Source organism: Anabrus simplex, chromosome 13 (assembly GCF_040414725.1).
Source record: "Anabrus simplex isolate iqAnaSimp1 chromosome 13, ASM4041472v1, whole genome shotgun sequence".
Lineage (NCBI taxonomy): Eukaryota > Metazoa > Arthropoda > Insecta > Orthoptera > Tettigoniidae > Anabrus > Anabrus simplex.
Window position 1 is genome coordinate 67,488,278 of NC_090277.1, and position 22,594 is coordinate 67,510,871.

The window sequence follows — 22,594 nt, forward strand, 5'->3', positions numbered from 1 at the left end:
ACTTACAGGGATTAGACAAGGCTCTAATCTTTCACCTTTGTTGTTCATAGTTTGGATCATCTACTGAAAGGTATAAAGTGGCAGTGGGGGTGGGGTGATTCGGTTAGGTGAAAATGTAACAAGCAGTTTAGCCTACCCCAACGACTTTGTCTCAATGGCAGATTGTGTTGAAAGCCTACTGTCTAATATCTTGGAACTTGAAAATGAGTATGATATAAAATTTAGCCTGTTACTAAAGTGATGTCCATAGGTAAGAAACCTAGGAGAATTGAAAGTCAGGCTGGGAATACAAAGCTGGAACAAGTACGTAGGCGGTTTGAAAAGTTCTCGGAATGTACTAGAATTCAGTATCTTACCTCGGAGGAACTGCTTTTATTTTTCAACATAGTCTCCCTGTAGACTAATGCATTTGGTCCAGCGATGTTCCAATGCCTTGATCCCATCTCGAAAATGAGATTCCTCCAGGCCTGCAAAATACTTCTCCAATTCGGCTGTCAGTTCTTCCCTTGTAGAAAATCTCCGTCCACCGAGGAAAATTTTCAGCTTGGGGAGTAGATGAAAGTCTGATGGTGTCAAATCAGGTGAATAAGGTGGAATGTGGCAACAATTTGTACTCCAGCTCATGAAGTTTTGCCATGGCAATAACACTTGTGTGTGGCGGAGCGTTGTCCTGATGAAAGATGACCTTTCTCCTTGCCAAACCAGGCCTTGTTTCGCGTATCTTTTCCTGTAGTTTGTCTAGGAGGTTTGCATAGTATTGCTCCATAATTGTTTGGCTAGTAGGAAGATAGTTTTCTTGGATGCAAAAGGCATTCTGCTGATAATTGAGGCCATGACCTCTCCGGCCGAACGCACTGCCTTTGCTTTCTTTGCTGGTGGTGAATCAGCATGTTTCCACTGCTTTGTCTCTGGGGTATAGTAGTGGACCCAAGTTTCATCTGTAGTCACAAACCAGTGCAAAAAATCTTATTGGTTGCACTGAAAACGGGCCAGACTTTGTTCAGACATTTCCAATCTGGTGCGTTTATTGTCCAATGTCAAGATCCGCGGCATCCATCTTGCGGATAATTTTTTCATACCCAATTCTTTGGTTAAAATATAATATATCCATTCAGAAGACATCCCTACAGCTTCAGATATCTCCCGCACTTTCAGTCGACGATCCTCCATGACCATTTTATGCACTTTTGCGATAAATTCTGGGGCATAACACTTTTTGGTCGTCCACTACGCGGATCATCATCCAAGCTCTCCCGACCAAATTTAAACTCGCTGGTCCACTTGGCAACAGTTGAAAATGACGGAGCAGAGTCCCCCTGTGTGTTCTGAAAGTCGGCATGAATTTCCTTTACTTTCATACCTTTCTTTACAAAGTATTTAATCACTGCTCGAATCTCAGTTTTTTCCATTGTCACAAATGACTATGCGGGAACAACAACAGTCGTCACTACCACACTCCTGCAGCTAGAGCGCTGACGCACCACTTGTTCACTCACAAAGGATGTGCGATTATTGCGCGGGAACCTCGTTGCTCTAGCACTGACATCTAGTGGTGATTCCGAGAACTTTTCAAACCATCCTCGTAGACAGTTTCAAGTGTTTAGGACGGTAGTATAGTAAATGAGATGAAATGAAGGTGCTGTGAGCAGTGAGCTGGCAGTTGTGATCAACAGTATTCTGTAAGAAACAAGTCAGCTCCTGGATAAAACTATCTTTCCAGACCAGCTTTAATTTATGGGAGTGAAAGCTGGGTGGATTAAGGATATTTATACATATGTTAGAAGTAAGACGCAAAAAAGTAGCAAGAATGATTGTGGAATGAACCTGCAGAGAAAAATGGCAGCTGACTACTCTGAATGAGGAGATAGACTATGTTGGGAATGAACTCTATTGATGAAGCTGTGCGCATAAAATGACTTCCGTGATGGGGTCATGTGAGGTGAATGGGGAGTGATAGTTTATCCACGACAATAATGGACTCTCTCATAGAGGTTAAGAGAAGTAGAGGAAGACCTGGACAATGATGGTTACTCAGTTTGTAATGATCTGAAGATAACGGGTGCAGATTGAATGCTAAAAGGCACAACATATGTATGCATGAAATGTGGAAAATGTCACACGACTTCTGATGTTTTCCTAACACCCACTGTAGCCGACATTTATTAAATATGGCAGATATAATTTCAAACTGCCGCACAATAAGGATACCTGAACAAAATCTAAACCTAAACAAACAAACCAATGGTAATAAATTAATATACACGAACTAAAATTAAGTTTAACCCCGTAGGGCAGGCTCGGCCAACTGGCTGGCGTGTGATGTAAGAGAGACCGTGTGACGTCGGAGAGACCATGTGACGTAAGAGCGCAGAAGGTGGGGAGCCGCTGTCGGAGACTGGAGACGAAGAGACAGCCTCGCTTTGTAGTAAACACGTGAAGTGCCATACATGCTGGTGGCTACGGCTTTTATAGACACTTTTCACAAAAAGCCACACAAATCCGTCTTATTTAAAAATTTATCTCTTAGTTCTCTATCACACTGTAAATCCAATAACTCTTAACTGTAGGTCCAGATAAATGTTATCTAGAACTGAAAATGGTGTGGTTAAAAGTTGTATCACGCTGCAGATTATGATCAGGCGAGGAAAGGGTACGTGTAATTACAGAACTAAAAGGTAAAATAAATAACCATGTCAAGCATTCGATCAGTGAGTCAGCAGTTCGACTGAGTTATAAAATTTCACATTTAATTGCAAAGAAACTTAAAAACCGTTCAGTGGTGGTGAATTCGTAAAGGAATGTTTAATTCTAGCAGGTGAGGAGTTTTGTTTAAATATCATTCAAGAGTTCGAAGCTATCAGCTTAACCGCGCACACAGTGTCTACAAAAATTCAAGACCTATCTGATGATGTCCGCCTACAATTATCAGAACTGACAAAAAGCTTCCGGGCATACTCCTTAGCAATTGACGAGAGCACAGATATTTTTGGCACGGCCCAGCTAGCCGTTTTCATACGAGGGGTTGACAAAAACTTAACAATTTGGGAGGAAATACTGGATTTAGTGCCTATGAAGAATACCACGAAAGGCATCGACATTCTCAACTGCATTGAAAATGCTTCTTTGCCATGGAACAAACTAGTTTCAATAGCAACAGATGGTGCACCTTCTATGGTAGGGCGCAATTCTGGAGTAGTTGGGCTCATAATATTAAAAAGAAAGGTTTCCCCGATTGCATAGGTTTGCAGCGGGAATGTTGAGTATATTAGGTTCCACGTATGCCTGTGAACCAATATTTTCTATTTTAAATCAACAAAACCAAAATATTGAAGCCAGTTGTCAGATCACGATTTGAAGAGTGCTCTTGAACTTAGTGTTTCCTCAAACATTAACTCCAAATATTGCAAAACTAATAAACGAACCAAGACTACAAAAATCAAAGAAACCCACGAGTGGCAACTGAGTATCGATATCATGAGATAAAACGTATGTTTCGAGTTTACAGATTACTCTCTGTACTATTTTTGTTGTAAAACTGTGCTGTTTGTTACTATTAGCACTATTTTTTACAGTGGGTGATATTGTAAAACACAGCAATTTTGCGTTCAATATCAGTTCCGAATATTCACCGGAAAAAGTTAGTTTAGTTTGTATATGTAGAAATAAAGTTGCTTTATAACTTTTATAATAATTCATAACAAAGTTACGTTACAATAAATTATGTGGAGAGAGATATGTACTACACATACCGCATTGTACTACCTGCAGCCCTTGGGCCTCCCTCTATGAATGAAGTTGCCTTTCCCCTCGCCCCTCTAGCCTTCACTTCTCAGTTACAGTACTAAGTACTTCGTTTCGCTGCCCGAGCAGAGTGTGTGACGTGTTACCTGACATCACACGTACTCGCAGTTGGCTGACCCTGCCGTAGGGTGTAACAAACTTATACATTCCAGCAAATCTCCAATCAGGACGATGTACTAGAAGTGTATTCTGAAATGATATAGGTTAGACAGATAATGCGATTATGGTGCTTCTCTGGTACTAGCAACGGAGGCAAAGCAAAGCTTCAGAGTTGAACCCGAGGTTATACAGTCGACTTCCATTTCAATTAAAGCCTGCGACTACGGCCACATACTGTGCGGAGAGTTCAGGCTTTAACTTCTCCCTGTACATGATATTTATTGCTTGAACTTCACTTAAGAAGCTAATCCATGAAAGTAGCGCTCCATACGAAGCTTGGTAATGAGGTGTATCTTCGCCATTTCACACAGTAGGAGACAATTGTGGTTTTTGGAGATGCGAAGATGCTGGGCTCATTTCCTGATGATGATAATGCTCGTTTGCTTGTTATTTAAAGAGGCCTAACAATAATTCCAAAATAGATCCACTTACTAGTATTCAAGAAGATGACGAACAATAATTATGAACTTAATCAGTGGATCCGACCTACCTTCCCAGTAACTACCGTAAGCTAGTATTACTGACCAAGTGACTGCCTACAAAGCACAAACTTTAATCGATTATGCTTGTTGTCTAAAGGGGTCCAAAATCCAGGACAATGACCCCTCATAATGGTACTTATCGCTAGTAAAGTAGAACCATGGTATTTCACATGTTGCGGTACTAATCAAAAGTAGTGTAGACTCACGGTGTTCCACACATTATGGTACTCCTCACAAGCAACGTACATCGCACAGGTAACTCAGAATTATGGTATTTCTCACATAATGGCACCACTCATAGGAAACGCAAACTCATGGTGCTCCTCACAAAGCTGCACTAAACACGGGCGCTGGCATTGCTGTGGTGTTCCTCATATAGTGGGTACTAATCACAGGCAACGCAGACTCACTGTGTCGCTCATATAGTGGTACCAATCACAGGCAACGCCCAGACCTGTGGTTGTGGTGATTATTGTTTTAAGATGTACAACTAGGCAACCATCCTCTATATAACAATAATCACAGAAAAAATGGAAGGGATCTGAAACTTCGAAAAATGAAGGTATCAGACAAAGGAAGACAAGGGCCACTAAGAGCATGAACATGAAAGACTCCCTAGGCCTCGAGTGCTCTAAAACCATCTGGTCGGAAAGGAATAAGATTTGACCAAGGGAGGTTGGATGGGATAGATGAAAGTGAGGAGCCTGGGACAAGTAAGTGGAAGCAATGCCAGGACTCAGCTAAGGGCACCATGGTCACCAGCCCACGCCCCAAACTTCAGAGCCTCTGGGGCCCCCTTTACGCCTCTTACGATAGCATGGGTGATATTCTACAACCCCCGCCCACAGGAGGACCAGACCTGTGGTGTTTCTCACTTAATGGTACTAATCACAGGCAACCGAAGCCTGTGGTATTCCGCATGTAGTAGTACTTCTCACAGGTATTGCAAAACCACAGTGAACCACTCTCTGCTTCTACTAATCACAAACCTATGGTGTACCTAACATAGTGGTACTACTGGCATGTAAAAGCTACCCATGGTGTTCCCCGCGTGATGGTACTGATCATAAGCAGTTTCATGGTTCTAATTTGATCATCTCTTGGTTGCCCCTTTAGTCACCTCTTACAACACACAGGAAATACCGTGGGTGTATTCTTTGTCTGTGTCCCCCACCCACAAGGGGGTGCTGCAATTTTTTCCCCACAGGAGTTCTTTTAAGTGCTGGTAAATCTAACGGCGCAAAGATATGAGCACCTTCAAATAGCAGCAGACACAGCTGGAAACAAAACCACCAACATGGATTCAGAAAGCCTGCGCTCTTCTATCCTTGCTACACAGACTGATAAAATAATCTACAATGTGAGGTTCTGGCTTCACAACTTACAAAATAATGACAATTATGTCTCGTGTGTGCAAGTTGGGTGAAGCAAAAGGCCACATTTGACTCGAATGTAGACTGAAGAACATATAACTTGATAAACAACTCTGAACATATTGTGATGCATACATTTGTTGATTATAATTGATGAAGTTTCAGTTCATTAGGCAAAAGTGTACTATTTATTGCATTTGATATGATTATTACACAAGTATTTCCATTACACAGGTGCCCAAATTCATTCCATTTAGTTTTAATTTGTGGAATATATGTCACGATCACAGAAGGCATGATGAAATAATAGTGTCTTACTGGATGCTTTATTATGAGTGGGCAAAGAATTTTACTTCCAAGAGAAACTTTAAGTAGATATGTCAAAGCACTTGAAGGTGACCCCTTGAATATAAATGTCCCATGGCCATTCTACCAGATCATCAGGCACTCTATAGAAAATTGGCTTGGAGAGATTCCAGCAGTCCCTTCCATCTGTAATTTTTTAATATTAACTGGTACTTATTCTTCACATTACCAGCTCTGTGCTGTTCTTTTAACTGTGTCTGCCTCTTACCCATACGTCCCAGGTCAGAGATTTTTACCCGGACTGAGGGCTGGTTCGAGGTCTACGCAGCCTATGTGATACAATTTAGGAGCTATCTGACAGTGAGATGCTGACCCAGTCTAGAAAGCCAAGAATAACTGCCGAGAGGATTCGTTGTGCTGACCACATCACACCTCCTAGTACTGTAGACCTTAGAGCTGAGCAGCAGTCGCTTGGTAAGGCGACCCTTTGGAGCTGTAGGGGTTTGGTTTTTTCAAGTTTTCATACCGAACAGGACATATGTTGCAGGATCACAGGAGAATGGATTGGTGGATTTTCATGAAGGGAGAGTAGGAATGCTGCCTGAAACATAAAACACAATGTATCTCTTCAATGTTATTTTTAAAGGAAAATTCCTTATGACAACATCTATTTAAAATATCACTTTTGCCCTGTATCATTTACTGGTCAAGTGGAAGTGCAAATAAATAACCCTAACGAAGCCATCCTGGCTACAATTACATCTGTCTGTAGTTTAACCTGATAACCAGAAGGAAGAAATTAAATAAGAGCAGCAATAGGGCAAAAAGGATGATAGTGTGAAGGGCCAGGAAGCAAGTAAGTTGCAACATCTGCATGTTCACCCTCGTCTCCGAATCTCAGGAGCAACTTGAGGGGGTGACAAAGACACATGCTGAGCAATCGTCCTGTCGTTTGTTAATCATTAGTTTATACTATCTGTTGTACAAAGTGCCAAGTGAGCGCGTGGCTCGGTGGGTAGCACCAGATACTAGAAATTGGTTTCAGTTTCCATTCTTTTTCCTTCCTATGTACATTTTAAGTTCATGGACACAAAATGAAAAACTCTGAGCATGTTTGGCATTTTTCCATATCAACACAAAAATTAAATACTAATACAATAATAAATACAATACTAATTAATGCCGCAAAGTCCGCTTCCATAGTGTAACAGTTATTACTATTAGCTGCCGTCCTCAGGGGCCTGGGGTTCAATTCGAGAGATTTAAGAATGGCTGGTGGTTAGAACGGTACACGCAGCTCACCTCCATTGGGTGTGTGCTTTAAAAGAGCTGCACCACCTTGGGACAATGACACAAGTTTACATTCTTTAATGCAGTGAAATTATCACAGCTGCAAAACTGCATAAAGACAGGGAATTTTTTACAAACGTTAATAACGTTCGTTTGCCAATAGATAATGCAGCGCGTGTGACCTCTACATGCGTCATTTTAACCTCTGATAGGGTGGGGCCAGCGTGCGACAGCACCGGGCCGGAGCCTCGTGGGAGATGGCCAGTGCTCATTGGTCAGACCCAGCTCCAAAGTGCCGCTACATTGCTGAGGCTTCGAGGGGTGCAGAAAGGACTTGGCCACAGGCTAAGAACTTCCAATATCTGGAGATTTCTGTATGGTTCAAGTGACAGACGTATCTCGATCATTGCCCCAGGTGTATGTAAGGCAGGAGCAACCTCTAGAGTTCAGTTCAGTGTGGCTCAACCAATGAAGGAAGGAGAGCGGAGAGTCGTACAGTCAACGGATTTCAGGAAGTCTGAGTTCTGTTCAGTATTTACTTTTTAAAGCATCATGTTCAAATGCGTTTTAATTTGTTTTCAAAGTAAATGTCTTTCAACAAGATAAATATTTCGTTGAGTACAACTCAAATACAGTATTTGTACATTAAATTATCTTAGACTGTTTCAGTCCGATCAAAGTATGTACATTTTTCTAATAGCAATACATTTTTGCTGTTTCCACAAAATGACATTAATGAAAATACATGGAAGACACTATTTTAGAAAAAGATACCAGATATTTTAATAAACATTTATGAAAACATTCACATTCTATTAGAAATAATCCAAGTAGTAATTTAAAAATAATTCCTCAACACACCAATATTCTTTTCAATGAACTAATTAACATATTTACAAACAAGAATTAATTACCAGTGAATATATTACTTCGTAGAATGCAATCCCTCCTACCTCACCCCTTCCCCTTAATCCAGGAACACATTTACTTAGCAGTCCTACAGTTCCATTAACCTTCAACAAGGCCTCCTTTCCAAGGGATATCAAATTAACAGTTCTTTGGAATTATCTAATCAATCATATAATTATTACAATTATTCAAAGAATGTTACCAAACAGTTTTCTCAGAACTTGTGTATATGAAACAATTTATCGGCTCATAACAGTTTGGCCTCGTTCAGGTAGAAATGATTACATAAAACACAAATGACTGAAATGTCCTACTACTCACTGCCCAAAAAAAAAAAACCCCACTATGTATTTCACACAAAATTTAATGTCAGCCCATTTGGAACCTGATCAAAATATTATGACTAGGGTTTGGATATTTAGGAAAAGTCATATTGTTTTCCTTGTCTCCGTTTTCTTGCCTGATTGGATTTTGGTGCAAATCAGGTGATTATCGTCACAATTAAGTGATTTTTATTTGTCATATAAATGCTCATTTTGGCATTTTCTGTCATAAGGTCATATTTTGAGCTATTTTCGCATAAATGTCATTTCGGCAGTTTGCACAGCAGCAGCTGTCGTCAAAGTCATCCTCAACTTACCGAATGTGAACTAGTATTCACAAAACTGCTTCTCGGTATCACGTGCAGTTAATACAAGTGGACTACTCTGTCTCATCTATGAAGATTGTGCAGGAGTCAAACTTTGGAATTATACAGAGTGCATTTGCTCGTTTAAAAGCTGCTAGCTTACAAACTCATGCTGGTATAGAAATTGTGAGAAGTGTTGAACTTTCAGTACAACAATCACATGGAATAGTTGGCGACAGTTTAAAACGGAAACTTCGAAACGTACTTAATCGAAATTAGGTTATCGCAATGTGTGCAAGATAAATGATGTTCTTAGGAGATAGCAGTGATTTTACATTATTTAAATATGAACTATAATGTCTTGTGACGTAGAAAGGAGGTTTCCTTTTTAGAAGAATGTGTTAAGCAATAATCGGAGGTCTTTCGCGCCTGATGCTGTGAAGATGAATCTTGTCACACACTTCAATTCCACCCGCAGAGAAGAATGAAAAGGTATGAAAGTTTTCACTATATGCCGAGCTACCCTTCTATAAGGTATTGAAAGACATCTACTTAATTCGTTTCGTGGTGCTCAATTTAAACTTTAAGGCATTTGAGCAACATTAATTAAATCTGGGCTTAAACGTTTCAAAATATTTTCTTAGATTGATTTCTAGTTTTCTCGTATTTCAAACCAACAGTGCAGGGTGCAAACATGTTGACTTTTAAAATGTTGTGCAATTTGATAATCTTACGAACTTAGTTCTTTATAGGTATGTATTTAAAAATGTTTGAAAAGTGAATTAAGGACTATAGCCTGTGAATAACTGCTAAATATACACAGTCGAAACTGGTTAAGACGTCTCCCACAAGTGTGTTTCCTTGGTTATTATGCCATTATTACAAAGTCGCAGGACGTATCCTATTAAATACATGCTAAAGAAACCTGGACAGCACATTTACGACACTCTTTAGTACGATAAATATTCCGTCATTAGACGGAGTAAATGACGGAATATTTATTGTATTGAATTAGGATGACGCTCTTTAGTACGTTCGTAACTCCCACCATAAGTAATTTAAATTACCGTTCCCGGCCACATTGCGCGCATGACAAGCCAGCAACAACAAAGTAACGTGAAATGGAAGATGAAATGAATATAATGTAATAAAATCGCATTACTTAGTCATTATTATTGGCCCCGATGTGCAGAGGAGGACTCACTTCTACCGAGGTAAGGGTGCACCTACTTCAAAACAAGTACTGGTAGTTACTATGCTGAGCGGAGAGTGTGGAGGGGAAGTAGGAGAGTGTGTCCCAAGGTGAACAACCTGAGTGTCACTGAGCGTGTGACGTGTTAGAGTCTGACGTTTCTCAGTCTGTGATGGAAGGTAGGTAAAATGAAATTTTGTTCGTGATTAAGAGAATGTTTTGAATTTTGAGGTCCTGTATAACTGTCAGCTGTTCTATTCTCAACCAAAAATAGTAATTGTATTATGACTTCAAGGTTCGTAGTTTGTAGAAAGACTGATGACTCCAGAAATGCACCCTTACCAAAATTATATTTTAGTGTGTGCTTCTGCACTTTACCCATAAGCATATTAAGATCAAGCAGCGCATGAATGTTGTTCACTATCACAGTCTCCCGGTTCCTAGCATGCGACCTTGTCTTCCACACACTGACTTGTAAGCATTGCTCAGTACGCTTGAAACGTCCGTGCAAAAATAAACTACTTACGTGTTTGAGGTAAACTTTTTTTAATTTTTCGACATAGTCTCCTTATAGGCTTATACACTTTATCCAATGATGTTCTAGTTTGTTGATCCCTTCCAAATAATAGAATTTGTCCAAGTCTGCAAACACTAATGGATATTTTGCAATCACCTCCTCGTTTGAATAAAATCTTTGTCCCGCCAGCCATTTCCTCAAATTGGGGAACAAATAGTAGTCCGAGGGAACCAAGTCTGGAGAATAGGGGGGATGTAAACGAGTTGGAACCCTATTTCCATTAATTTTGCGACCACAACTGCTGAGGTGTGTGCTGGTGCGTTGTCGTGATGGAAAAGGACTTTCTTGTCAGCCAATCGCAGGCGTTTTTCTTGCAGCTCGGTTTTCAAACGGTCCAACAACGATGAATAATATGCACCTGTAATAGTTTTATCCTTTTCCAGATAGTCGATGAGGATTATCCCTTGCGAATCCCAAAAGTTTGTCGCCATAACCTTTCCGGCCGAAGAAACGGTCTTCGCAATTTTTTGGTGCAGATTCCCCCTTGGTAACCCATTCTTTAGATTGTTGTTTGGTCTCAGGAGTATAGTAATGTATCCATGTTTCATCCACAGCGACAAAACAACACTTAAAGTCCTACGGATTCTTCTGGAACAGCTGCAAACCATCCCTGCAACACTTCACACGATTCTGTTTTTGGTCAAGTGTGAGCTACCACGGCACCAATCTTACGGATAGCTTTCTCATGTCCAAATGTTTATGCAAAATATTATGTACCCGTTCAGTTGTGATGCCCACAGCACTAGCAATCTATCACCATATCATGGATTTGATCAATGATTTCTCGATTCATAACCTCCACAGGCCGTCCAGAACGTTCAGTGTCACTTGCGCCCATATGGCCAGTCCGAAAATTTTGATACCTTGTAAGTCGCATCACATAACACCCTCAGAATGTTACTATCAGGAGATATTATTATAACTACACATTCCATGCCTTCAAGGGGCAAATATTCTTTTTGGGCACAATTTACGCCACTTTGCGCACCATCAGAATCATTAGCAAAACTGCTTACACTACTTTCTTCCTCTCCTAACAGCACTTTAAACTTCAGAACCCTAAGGACCATGTGAGAGCCATGATATTTTTAATGGTGTAGGCCCATCGGTACTTCACCTGACAATATTCAACTCCTGTGTGAACTAGGAGTTTTTTTTTTTTTTTTTACTACCCTATAGTCCCATTTCTTGGCATGCCGTTGGGAATGAGGTAAGATATATTTATACTAGCTGATGTACCTGTGCTTCGCTATGGAATTCTACATTGTATACAGAATTCTAGGTTAGGTTGTGCACACGTTGTGAGCAAGATTGTATTAAATTGCATAGCTCTTAACGTTACCCTAGAAACGCGACAAGGAAGTCGCCAAACGTCCTTTCTCATATGAAGACTGGGTTAGGGAATTTTTACTGTAATGGCAGGCCCACTTGCCTACCATCAGTCACAATCAGGTTGGGGAGTTTTCTTCATAATGGTGGACACTCGCTCTCCACCTGCCCTTTTTACATCTTCAGAAAGACTGTGTTAATAGTTTTCCCAACCGAAATGAACATACATCATTACAATGACGACAGTACGAATGGCGCAATTAAAAGCAATGCTTTCATTTAAAATACTTGATCAAATAAAAAACCACGTATTTTCTCACTTTGATCGGCAGCGTAGTACTGTTTGTTAAAACAGTCCAAAGTTCCAGATCTGGAATGACCAAGCCGCAGATAGTCGTGATCCATGAACACACTTCATCTTATTTCAGCCAGGTGGAGGTTTTCAATAGTGGAGACTCCCAGGCCAAAAACTATGCCCTTTTAGTAATGTTTCCTAGGAGTACCCGATGAGCAGAAAAATTTCAGTTCATTACATAGGCGGCGGAAAAATCCATCCGACTTGGAGGCAAATTTTTCCTCCAATCCAGAGGAGAAACCCCTCTTCACTGCTAATTTGGAATTAAATTAATGTAGAATTTAAGAAAAACTTCTTCCTCTTCACTTTTATTAAGAAACAGCTCTTTTCAGGATTGAATTTTGAGTTATTTAGTGAATTGTGGTGCTAGAATTTGGAATATGCCTAAATTGTAATTCTAGACCAGGTCATGCTGCTGCTGCTACTACTACTAAATGAGCCTCTGCCTTAAGTGTGCACACTACTCCTTCAGAGTGTCAGAGTAGGGATCGAATAGCTGGAAGACTGATGAACCAGTCTGTTACGTACCAGCAGTATCAGAAAATGTATGAACCAGAGGAGTGGCATGCTAAAGAAAACTCTCCAGCTATTTCCCGCCAATATTCAGTCAGGCTGTTATACTCAGTATGCAGCAGTAATCACATCTATCTCAGTTGAGTGGCAGCATAAGAGACAAAGAACATCACTACAAACAATGGTCAAGGTAATGTTATATTTGATCAATGACATGCGCTTCGAATATAGCAGGCCTCCACATTTAGTTTTCTTCTAACTCTGAAATACCACTCTTATCATAGTTGGTGCGGTAAAACTGAATAAAACATGAATGATCAGAAATTGTATTCTCTAGAACTTTTGTTATGTAGTACTTTTCGATAGGACCAATAACATAGGTATTTAAAAAGTAAATTTTAAGCGCCTCCCCCTAAACTACAATATCATCCAGGGTGAATAAAATTGTTTATGACTTAGACTGTAGTTTCTTATTCCCCGACTCTATATACCGACTTCAATTAAATTCTGTTAACCCATTTTCTAATATGAATATTTGAGAAATCAATTTTAGGCCTTCCCCTAAACAACCATTTCACTCAGCATGAGTAAAATGATTTATAGCCTAGATTGTAGTGGCTCATCCCCGACTTCACATACAGATTTTCTTTAAACTCTCTTCAGCCGTTTTATCGTGATGCGTACACATACATACATCATCATTATAGACTGTTGTGCCTTTTAGCGTTCAGTCTGCAAGCCTCTGAATTTACTAAACATCGCCACAATCCTCGATTTGCAACCAGTGTTGTGGTCTCATTTGGTTCTATACCTCTTATCTTTAAATCGTTAGAAACTGAATCTAACCATCGTCGTCTTGATCTACCTCTACTTCTTTTACCCTCCATAGCAGAGTCCATTATTCTCCTAGGTAACCTATCCTCCTCCATTCGCCTCATATGACCCCACCACCAAAGCCGGTTTATGCGTACAGCTTCATCCATTGATTTTATTCCTAAATTAGCCTGTATCTCCTCATTCCGAGTACCCTCCTGTCATTGTTCCCACCTGTTTGTACCAGCAATCATTCTTGCTACTTTCATGTCGGTTACTTCTAACTTAGGGGTATCTTGTTCACGAGTCCACCCAGCGTTCGCTCCCGTAAAGCAAAATTGGTCTGAAAACAGACCGATGTAAAGAGAATTCGTCTGGGAGCCGACTTCCTTCTTACAAAATACTGTTGATCGCAACTGCGAGCTCACTGCATTAGCTTTATGACACCTTGATTCAATCTCACTACATTACCATCCTGGGAGAACACACAACCTAAATACTTGATATAATCAACCTGTTCTAGCTTTGTATCACCAATCTGACATTCAATTCTGTTGAATTTCTAATTTTCATACCATACTCATTACACCTATTTTCAAGTTCCAGGATATTAGACTGCAGGCTTTCAGCACAATCTGCCATTAAGACCAAGTCATCAGCATAGGCCAGACTGCTTACTACATTTTCACATAACTGAATCCCTCCCTGCCATTTTATACCTTTCAGGAGATGATCCATGTAAACTACACACAGCAAAGGTGAAAGATTAGAGCCTTGTCTAACCCCTGTAAGTACCCTGAACCAAGAACTCATTCTACCATCAATTCTAACTGAAGCCCAATTGTCAACATAAATGCCTTTGATTGATTTTAATAATCTACCTTTAATTCCACAGTCCCCCAATATAGCGAACATCTTTTCCCTCGGTACCCTGTCATATGCTTTCTCTGTATCTATGAAACAAACACAACTGCCTATTCCTCTCATAGCATTTTTCAATTACCTGCCGCATACTGAAAATCTGATCCTGACAGCCTCTCTGTGGTCTGGAAACACACTGGATTTCATCGAACTTGCACTTAACGACTGATCGCACCCTACCTTCCAAGATGCCTGTGAATACCTTGCCTGGTACACTAATCAATGAGATACCTCGATAGTTGCTGCAATCCTTGCTGTTCCCTTGCTTATAGATAGGTGCAATTACTGCTTTTGTCCAATCTGAAGGTACCTTACCAACACTCCATGCTAATCTTACTACTCTACGAAGCCACTTTATCCCTGCCTTCCCACTATACTTCACCATTTCAGGTCTAATTTATATCTATTCCTACTGCTTTATGACAATGGAGTTTATTTACCATCCTTTCCACTTCCTCAAGCGTAATTTCACCAACATCATTTCCCTCCTCCCCACGAGCTTGGCTGTTCACAACACCAGCAGGATGATTTCCTTTTACAGTGAGAAGATGTTCAAAATATTCCCTCCACCTCTTCAGTGATTCCCTGGGATCTATAATGAGCTGACCTGAATTACTCAAAACACTGTTCATTTCCTTTTTCCCTCCCTTCCTAGGATTCTTTATTACAGTCCAGAAAAGTTTCCCTGCTGCTTGACCTAGCCTTTCCATGTTATTACCAAAATCTTCCCACAACTTCTTTTTTGATTTAACAACTATTTAATTTGCTCTGTTTCTTTCATTTACATTTGGAGCCATTTCCGATAAGCCTTTTTACGTTTACAAGCTGCTCTCACTTCATTCCACTAAGATGTTCACCTTTTCCCATCTTTACACACAGTTGTTCCTAGGCATTCCCTGGCTGTTTCTACTACAGCATCCCTGTAGGCTACCCATTCACTTTCTATATCCTGAACCTGTTTACTGTCTACTGTTCGATACTTCTCACTAATCACACCCATATACTTGTGTCTCATTTCCTCGTCCTGGAGATTTTCTAGCCTTATTCGTTTGCAGACAGATTTCACTTTCTCTAGGCCTAGAGATACTTAGGAATGTACGAGTTTTCTGGGGATTTTTCGATGATACAGACCACTATCTGATCTGTAGTGATCTAACAGATTTCCTGAATTCGAAGTCAGTTAAGATATAGTCTATTATGGATCTGGTACCCCTAGCCTCCCATGTGTAGCAGTGAATAGCCTTATGCTTGAAGAATGTATTCGTAACTGCTAAACCCATACTAGCACAGACGTCCAGCAAACTCTTCCCATTTCCATTAGTTTCCATATCTTCCCCACATTTACCAATCACCCTTTCGTATCCATCAGTTCTAATGCCAACTCTCTCATTGAAATCGCCCATTACCACTATTCTATCCTTGCTGTTGACCCTGACCACAATGTCACTCAATGCTTCATAAAACTTGTTAACTTCATCCTCGTCTGCACCCTCACATGGTGAATACACGGAGGCAATTCTAGTCCTGATTCCTCCAACTGACAAATCTACCCACATCATTCGCTCATTTACGTGCCTAACAGAAACTATGTTGCGTGCAAAGGTATTCCTGAAAAAGAGCCATACCCCAGACACTGCCCTTCCCTTTCTAACACCCGTCAAGTACAGTTTATAATCTCCTATCTCTTCCTTGTTATCTCCCCTAGTACATCCACATGCATCCCCTTTGCTGACTCAGCCAGTTCTACTTTCTTTCTTCCATAAGACCCATTAATATTGATATCTCCCCATCAAATTCCATTTCGTTCGCCAAGTTGTTTCCAAAGAGTCCCTCGCCTGTCAAATGGGAGTGGGGCTCTGTTACTCCCATAGGTCCGAGGCTTGCTTAAAATGTTCTGAGCTCAGTAAATTCATGAAGCAGGATGCTACCCTATTTGCACATAGTCCAAGAGAGGATCTCTCCTCTAACGGGTTATGGACCACCGGTGAATTGTATAGTCCTAGCCGCCTGAGCACAATGAGGGCCACGACTCAGAATATGTCCGAGATACCCACTCCCATTCCATAGGAACTGGTATCCTGACTCTCAGGACCACTTAATAGGCCACTCAGCCGTTGCCCATGGTTCATGAACTAGAACGTGACCACAGTAACCCACACCATGAACCATGATGCGTATACATACATACGTAAATTATGGAAAAATAAAAAGTGCATTTCCTTGCTACTATGGACATGACTGATACAGAATTACCATTCTTCTCAAAATTCTGAGCAATGTACAGACAAAAATCTTATTTTTTATATAGAGAGAGATTTTCTGCCTTTTCTGGCAGGACCTAGTGTTTACAGTGCACTATGTCTTCTGGAATAGGCTAGAGCAATTTTGTTACGTTCATAAATCTGTTTCAGTCTTATCCTTGGCTTTGACAATATGAAAGTGACTGAGGTATGAGCGATGCTAGTAATGCCATTCCTTCTGCAGCCAGTCCCTGCTATGAATGGTGTGAAAATGTTGCTCATGGGGTCGGTTGGTGCATGCATTTCAGTGGATTGGCAGACTGATATGTAATAGCAACTCTGGCTCGGTGAGGAAAGCAACGGGAAACTATCTCACTCCTCATTTCCCTAGTATACCTCTTCAGTGATGCCTAGGCCATCTATGACAGCTGATGGCAGAGCTGTTGAGGATCATAACAGCGGCATCGCTGATGGACTGAACATACAGAGAGATTTTACAGCCACTAACAGCACTACATCCGCTAATGTCAGTTGAGGAGCTAATGAGGATGAAAAGAATGTTTGTGAATGAAATTGGAAACGAAGGTGGAAGGAAATTGGCTGTGGTCTGTGAACTGGAACTATATGAACTATAAGAGTTTAAATACGAAATACGGCAGTTAAGATCAAGACGCCTAGGAGTCAATAGTTTCTATTTTTTCTCAACAGAGAGCATAAGGCAAATTATGCTTCACTTCAATGACACGAAGTGACAAACTTATGAAACATGAGTTGTCGGGAAGATGAAGGCTTCTGGAATTCAATGGTATCCACCTCCTGTTGATGGAGGTGGTAGAATAACACCCACGATAATTCCTACCTGTCAAAGGTGACTAAAAGGGGCCCCAGGGTTTCTGAACTTGCGAGTGTGGGTTGGCAACCAAAGGGTCCTTAGCCGAGTCTTGGCATTGCTTCCATTTACTCGTTACAGATTCCTCAATTTCATCTATCCTATCCAACCTCCCTTGGTCAGCTCTTGTGCTTCTCTGACCCCGACAGTATTAGATCATTCAAGGCCTAGGGACTCTTTCATTTTCACTCCCTTCGTGGTCCTTGTCTTTGTTTGGCCGATACCTTCATTTTTTGTAGTGTCAGATCCCTTCCATTTTTTCTCTCTGATTAGTGTTATATAGAGGATGGTTGCACAGTTGCACTTCCTCTTAAAACAATAATCACCACCACCATCACTTAATGGTATCTAGAATTTCCATCAATGCTTCACAGATGCCATTTTTGCGACAAGCAGAGACAGCAGCACAAACCAGAGTGGCCATTAATTTTCCGTTAAGACACGCGTGTACAACAGATACAGTGAATATTTTTCATAACCTGCCCCCCAAGAACCTAAGACAGTGGAAGTTTCCATGCTCTGCTATTCTCTCCTTGCCTCTGGACGAGACCACTTGCAAACTTTCAGTCTATAGTGAACACATTGTTGGAGCTAGAATGTCTACCACTGGACCACTGGAAGAGTTGGCCGTGCGGTCAGGGGCACGCGGCTGTGAGCTTACATGCGGGAGATAGTGGGTTTGAATCCTGAACCTGTTACACATCTGTGTTGGTGCGACGTAAAGCATCTAGCAAAAAAAAAGTCTACCGTATATTGCAGATAGATGCGACCATTCGAGTAAGTTTTTCAAACTTCTCATTAGATTTCTATGTAGCTTAAATACAATCCATATTCATCAAAAGTTGTGTGTAATGTTTGGTTTATCACGATTCTTATGATACATATTTTCAAAGCTGTTTTATATGTATGAGATACACACGACCATTGGTATGACTTACTAGAAGGAAATTACACACTGTTGTCACTGCAGTGTTGGGAATTTGGAACAATGGTCATTTGTTGGGTCTTATTAGTAATTTCTTTATTTAAAGTGATTGCAACACACATAACTCATAATAAAACTGTCTGCTAACCTGCTAAACCTAATGCAACAGAGGATTTTCTTTCAGAGTTTACTCCGTTAGCCTTCGAGGATCCCCCGTCTTTCCAGAAGGCAGTGGTTTCCTTCTGTACTATCCCCAGATGGACAGGTTGCCTCCTCCGCCAGTTCAGTCACACTGAAAATTTTCATTTTAAGCCTTTACTGCTGTTAAGGTCTTCACATGTATCCCTGTGCATGGGGCCCATGTTATACCCCACAGGACTGGGTCCCCACCAGAATTTTGCCGCTACCGTAGCTTCGACTACAGTACCGTTGCCCACCCCTATGGCGTGGATCCGCCTGACAAGATTTATCGATGTAGATACAGATCATCTCCGACATATCATGGACTGGGTTAAGACAGCTCCATTGTTTAAAAAAAGAAGTAGAAAGAAGTGCACCAATCCTAGGGACATCACCCTTTTGTGACACTACCTTAAGATAATTGAGAAGATTATAGAACAGAGGCTGAAAGAAATAATGGAAGACCAATTTAAAATGGAAAAACATGGAATTAGAAGAAATAGAGGAACTACAGACCTAATTTTTTCACTCGGGCAGTCAAGGGAAATTTTTTGGGGAAAAGGGAAGGTCCTGATAATAGTGTTTTAGGATTTGGAAAAAGCATATGACAGAGTGGAGAGGGGAAAAATATGGGAATGTTTAGAAAAGCATAATATCCCGGAAAAACTAATTTAAAAAGTTCAGATGTTGTTTGATGGTTGTGCAAGTAGGAGATGGAAGAACTCAGTGGTTTAAAACAAGAAGAGGTGTAGAAGAAGGGAGTTCTCTTTCCCCATTTCAATCGTGGATACTATCATAAAGGAACTCAAAGGAATAGATAAGGAAGATCTTAATGCATTTGTTTTTGCTGATGTTGCCATTTGGGGAAAAGCTGAAAGAGATGTTCAGAGGTGATTGGATCCTTGGAACACCAAGTGTAAAGAATGTAAGTTAACTGTGAGCTAGAGCAAAACAGTGGTTATGAAAGTTAGCAGGATAAATATATCTTGTATCCTCACCCTCGAGGGAAAGAACATTGAATGTATAAATACCTTTAAATATCTGGGGAGTACTTTATCAAATAACGGAAGTGTCAAGAATGAAGTCTTGAACAGGGTGCAAAAAGATCAAACTTCTTCAATCAAGTGCGCAATGTGGTATGGCACAAGGGAGCTCCTGAGAGGTCTAAACAGACCCTGTTTAAGACTTATCTCCTGCCCATCATGACATATAGTCTGGAGTGTTAAAAGAGAAGCAAGTCAACTGCAAGCTTGTGAAATGAAGTTCCTTAGATCAGCCGTACAGAAAACAAGGACAGAAATAGGAATGATCAGATACGAAGAGACCTGTAGGTCAACCTGACCACGGAAGAAAGGCTGTGTTTAGCAAGGCTGAAGTGGCTAGGATACGTTAGGCAGGCGCAGGCGACTCAAACTCCAAGGAAGTATTCTGAAAAGATTGTTCCAGGATGAAGACCAATTGAAGCCATAGGAAAAGGTGGTTAGATCAGAAACATGGGATGTCCTAGAGAGAAAAGAAGCATACCATGACTGTAATAAACGGAGGCACATCCTTCTTAGACATCCTACCCTGCTCCCTGGGATGAATGAATGAAGTCTTTTTTTTTAGTTTTAAATTTAACGTGTCCGAATTGGCCCTTTTTTTTAATTCAACAATTTGTTCATTTGTGTTTTTGGATTCGTTATTGTATCAGTTTGTCAAAAGCGTTAAGTATCAACTGCTTTGTGATTTAACTTTTGTAATGTTTCTTCATACGTAGACTTTCACGACCATTAAATGACATTATGATAATTATTTGGGGATATTAGGTCGTGTAATGATAAATAAATACCAGCTGACGCGTTTCAATCCTGCGACCAGGATCATCTTCAGAGCAACAACAAAGCAAAATGGCTACGTTCTCTCCATAGTAACCAGACTCAAGATAGAGAGACCCTGTTAGAAATATAGTTCATTCCAGGGCCTCCAGAGTCACAGAGAAAGATGTTGACGAGTTAACTATGGAGGGTAGCCATGATCTACTCGGTATATAGCCGTCACCTTTGTTAAAATTATTCGGGCGTTTAGCAATTTCAATCGCCTCACGAATGATTCTGGGAATAAAATGTTTCTCTTTACAAATGACAGAAGTTGCATCAAAAATTATTTGATGGTCATTATGTATGGCATGTTCTGCCACAGCAGACTTCTCTGGCTGGCAAAGACGTAAGTGCCTGCGATGTTCTTTAACCCTTGTTGCTACTTTCCTACATGTTTGGCCGACATAAACCGATCCACAGGAGCAAGGAATCATATATATTCCAGCGCAGTTTAAACCAATAGGATCTTTGACAGATCGCAAACAATTGCCTATGGTGATATTAGGCTTAAAAATGGTCTTGATATTGTGCTTTCTGAGAATATTGCCAATCCTATCCGTGACAGATTGCACGTACGGCAAGAAGGCCAGACTCAAAGGACGAGAATCACGTGACAATCTGTCTTTTGGCTTAGGATGTAGCACTTCGTCAATCTGTTTCCCTGAATAGCCATTGCTCAGAAATGTTCTGGTTAGGAACTCAAGTTCACCGTTTAATTTATCCTCCTCACAAACCTCCCTTGCTTGGCTGATAAGAGTGTTAAGCATAGCACGCTTTTGGCAAGGACGGTGATGAGAGGACCCATGAAGGTATCTATTAGTATGGGTAGGTTTACAGTAAACCGAATGACCTAAAGTTCCATCTGATTTTTTAGAAACCAAAACATCCAAGAACGGCAAACATCCTCCACGTTCAGTCTCCATGGTAAATTTAATGTTTGCATGTATGCTGTTCAAGTGATCCAAAAATATGGATAATTCGTGTTCACCATGGGGCCAGATAACAAATGTGTCATCGACAAATCTCAACCAGATGGACGGCTTGAGCGTGTAAGATTGAAGACAACGCTCTTCAAAATCTTTCATATAGAAATTAGCGATGACTGGCGCCAATGGCGATCCCATGGCAACACCATCCATTTGTTCGTATATTGTACCATGAAAACTGAAATATGTGGTAGTGAGGACAAGGTGAAACAGATTAACAATGTCACCAGGAAAGATTTTATCCAACAGAGACAAGGTGTCTATGATTGGAACCCTAGTGAACAGACACAACATCAAAACTGACTAGAATATCACCAGGAGAAACATGCAGATTGGATAAAATGCCAATAAAATGCGATGAATTCCTGATGGATGCCTCATTACCTATGTACGGCTTGAGAAGTTCTCCAGGTCCTTGTTCAGGTTTAGTTGTTTAAGAGCATACCTCTCTTTGGAAGTAAGGTTAGGACGAGGGGGTTTGAAATGTCTGATAATGGTGGCGGTTTCAAGACGAATCTCCTCAGCAATATGATCCGGTAAGGGCTTTAGAGAAGCCTCAACACCACAGATGATCTCCTCCGTCGGAAGCTTAAGAGGTGAAATCGCAAAATTTAATCCCTTCTCGAGCACAGACATAGGAGTATCCAAATTAGTGGTGGATAGATTAACCACTAATTTAGAAGAATTCAAGTGTGGGACAGAATTCTTCCTCTGGCACATCGATAAACGGGAAAATTTGGATACATGTCTAGCCCTGGTGGTGTTGAAGGCTGATAAAGGCAATGCTACTGTGGTTATGAACACCGTTGACTACAATAACAAGATTGAGGAACTTCTCAGTGATCCTACCTATAAGGTGTTAAAAAA